This window comes from Musa acuminata, unplaced genomic scaffold (assembly GCF_036884655.1).
Source record: "Musa acuminata AAA Group cultivar baxijiao unplaced genomic scaffold, Cavendish_Baxijiao_AAA HiC_scaffold_642, whole genome shotgun sequence".
NCBI classification, from domain to species: domain Eukaryota; kingdom Viridiplantae; phylum Streptophyta; class Magnoliopsida; order Zingiberales; family Musaceae; genus Musa; species Musa acuminata.
The window spans coordinates 137,501-141,391 of NW_027020880.1; positions in this window are offsets into that span (position 1 = coordinate 137,501).

Consider the following 3,891-nt stretch of genomic DNA (forward strand, 5'->3'; position numbering starts at 1 on the left):
ACAGGCCAAAACAGCCCAAAAACGGGCCAAAACTGGCCATTTTTGGCTGCGCGAGCGAGCAGCGAGCGGCGGACAGCGAGCGAAGCGAGAGGCAGCACCGTCCCTGCTATACGAAAGCCCCATCCAGCCCTGTGCCACCCGGGGGGTTCCAGGGTGCTGAGATGGCTGACGTTTTGCTCCGCTCACGACGGTCGCCGCGGCACGCAAGAACAGGCCAAAAACTGGCCAAAACAGCCCAAAAACGGGCCAAAACTGGCCATTTTTTGCTGCGCGAGCGAGCGGAGAGCGGCGAACAGCGAGCGAAGCGCGAGGCAGCACCGTCCCTGCTATACGAAAGCCCCATCCAGCCCTGTGCCACCCGGGGGGTTCCAGGGTGCTGAGATGGCTGACATTTTGCTCCGCTCACGACGGTCACCGCGCCACACAAGAACAGCCCAAAAACAGGCCAAAACAGCCCAAAAACGGGCCAAAACTGGCCATTTTTGGCTGCGCGAGCGAGCGGCGAGCGGCGAACAGCGAGCGAAGCGAGAGGCAGCACCGTCCCTGCTATACGAAAGCCCCATCCAGCCCTGTGCCACCCGGGGGGTTCCAGGGTGCTGAGATGGCTGACGTTTTGCTCCGCTCACGACGGTCACCGCACCACGCAAGAACAGGCCAAAAACTGGCCAAAACAGCCCAAAAACGGGCCAAAACTGGCCATTTTTGGCTGCGCGAGCGAGCGGCGAGCGGCGAACAGCGAGCGAAGCGAGAGGCAGCACCGTCCCTGCTATACGAAAGCCCCATCCAGCCCTGTGCCACCCGGGGGGTTCCAGGGTGCTGAGATGGCTGACGTTTTGCTCCGCTCTCGACGGTCACCGCGCAATGCAAGAACAGGCCAAAAACTGGCCAAAACGGCCCAAAAACGGGCCAAAACTGGCCATTTTTGGCTGCGCGAGCGGCGAGCGGCGGACAGCGAGCGAAGCGAGAGGCAGCACCGTCCCTGCTATACGAAAGCCCCATCCAGCCCTGTGCCACCCGGGGGGTTCCAGGGTGCTGAGATGGCTGACGTTTTGCTCCGCTCTCGACGGTCACCGCGCAATGCAAGAACAGGCCAAAAACTGGCCAAAACGGCCCAAAAACGGGCCAAAACTGGCCATTTTTGGCTGCGCGAGCGAGCGGCGAGCGGCGGACAGCGAGCGAAGCGAGAGGCAGCACCGTCCCTGCTATACGAAAGCCCCATCCAGCCCTGTGCCACCCGGGGGGTTCCAGGGTGCTGAGATGGCTGACGTTTTGCTCCGCTCTCGACGGTCACCGCGCAATGCAAGAACAGGCCAAAAACTGGCCAAAACGGCCCAAAAACGGGCCAAAACTGGCCATTTTTGGCTGCACGAGCGAGCGGCGAGCGGCGGACAGCGAGCGAAGCGAGAGGCAGCACCGTCCCTGCTATACGAAAGCCCCATCCAGCCCTGTGCCACCCGGGGGGTTCCAGGGTGCTGAGATGGCTGACGTTTTGCTCCGCTCTCGACGGTCACCGCGCAATGCAAGAACAGGCCAAAAACTGGCCAAAACGGCCCAAAAACGGGCCAAAACTGGCCATTTTTGGCTGCACGAGCGAGCGGCGAGCGGCGGACAGCGAGCGAAGCGAGAGGCAGCACCGTCCCTGCTATACGAAAGCCCCATCCAGCCCTGTGCCACCCGGGGGGTTCCAGGGTGCTGAGATGGCTGACGTTTTGCTCCGCTCTCGACGGTCACCGCGCAATGCAAGAACAGGCCAAAAACTGGCCAAAACGGCCCAAAAACGGGCCAAAACTGGCCATTTTTGGCTGCACGAGCGAGCGGCGAGCGGCGGACAGCGAGCGAAGCGAGAGGCAGCACCGTCCCTGCTATACGAAAGCCCCATCCAGCCCTGTGCCACCCGGGGGGTTCCAGGGTGCTGAGATGGCTGACGTTTTGCTCCGCTCTCGACGGTCACCGCGCAATGCAAGAACAGGCCAAAAACTGGCCAAAACGGCCCAAAAACGGGCCAAAACTGGCCATTTTTGGCTGCGCGAGCGAGCGGCGAGCGGCGGACAGCGAGCGAAGCGAGAGGCAGCACCGTCCCTGCTATACGAAAGCCCCATCCAGCCCTGTGCCACCCGGGGGGTTCCAGGGTGCTGAGATGGCTGACGTTTTGCTCCGCTCTCGACGGTCACCGCGCAATGCAAGAACAGGCCAAAAACTGGCCAAAACGGCCCAAAAACGGGCCAAAACTGGCCATTTTTGGCTGCACGAGCGAGCGGCGAGCGGCGGACAGCGAGCGAAGCGAGAGGCAGCACCGTCCCTGCTATACGAAAGCCCCATCCAGCCCTGTGCCACCCGGGGGGTTCCAGGGTGCTGAGATGGCTGACGTTTTGCTCCGCTCTCGACGGTCACCGCGCAATGCAAGAACAGGCCAAAAACTGGCCAAAACGGCCCAAAAACGGGCCAAAACTGGCCATTTTTGGCTGCACGAGCGAGCGGCGAGCGGCGGACAGCGAGCGAAGCGAGAGGCAGCACCGTCCCTGCTATACGAAAGCCCCATCCAGCCCTGTGCCACCCGGGGGGGTTCCAGGGTGCTGAGATGGCTGACGTTTTGCTCCGCTCTCGACGGTCACCGCGCAATGCAAGAACAGGCCAAAAACTGGCCAAAACGGCCCAAAAACGGGCCAAAACTGGCCATTTTTGGCTGCACGAGCGAGCGGCGAGCGGCGGACAGCGAGCGAAGCGAGAGGCAGCACCGTCCCTGCTATACGAAAGCCCCATCCAGCCCTGTGCCACCCGGGGGGTTCCAGGGTGCTGAGATGGCTGACGTTTTGCTCCGCTCTCGACGGTCACCGCGCAATGCAAGAACAGGCCAAAAACTGGCCAAAACGGCCCAAAAACGGGCCAAAACTGGCCATTTTTGGCTGCGCGAGCGAGCGGCGAGCGGCGGACAGCGAGCGAAGCGAGAGGCAGCACCGTCCCTGCTATACGAAAGCCCCATCCAGCCCTGTGCCACCCGGGGGGTTCCAGGGTGCTGAGATGGCTGACGTTTTGCTCCGCTCTCGACGGTCACCGCGCAATGCAAGAACAGGCCAAAAACTGGCCAAAACGGCCCAAAAACGGGCCAAAACTGGCCATTTTTGGCTGCACGAGCGAGCGGCGAGCGGCGGACAGCGAGCGAAGCGAGAGGCAGCACCGTCCCTGCTATACGAAAGCCCCATCCAGCCCTGTGCCACCCGGGGGGTTCCAGGGTGCTGAGATGGCTGACGTTTTGCTCCGCTCTCGACGGTCACCGCGCAATGCAAGAACAGGCCAAAAACTGGCCAAAACGGCCCAAAAACGGGCCAAAACTGGCCATTTTTGGCTGCACGAGCGAGCGGCGAGCGGCGGACAGCGAGCGAAGCGAGAGGCAGCACCGTCCCTGCTATACGAAAGCCCCATCCAGCCCTGTGCCACCCGGGGGGTTCCAGGGTGCTGAGATGGCTGACGTTTTGCTCCGCTCTCGACGGTCACCGCGCAATGCAAGAACAGGCCAAAAACTGGCCAAAACGGCCCAAAAACGGGCCAAAACTGGCCATTTTTGGCTGCACGAGCGAGCGGCGAGCGGCGGACAGCGAGCGAAGCGAGAGGCAGCACCGTCCCTGCTATACGAAAGCCCCATCCAGCCCTGTGCCACCCGGGGGGTTCCAGGGTGCTGAGATGGCTGACGTTTTGCTCCGCTCTCGACGGTCACCGCGCAATGCAAGAACAGGCCAAAAACTGGCCAAAACGGCCCAAAAACGGGCCAAAACTGGCCATTTTTGGCTGCACGAGCGAGCGGCGAGCGGCGGACAGCGAGCGAAGCGAGAGGCAGCACCGTCCCTGCTATACGAAAGCCCCATCCAGCCCTGTGCCACCCGGGGGGTTCCAGGG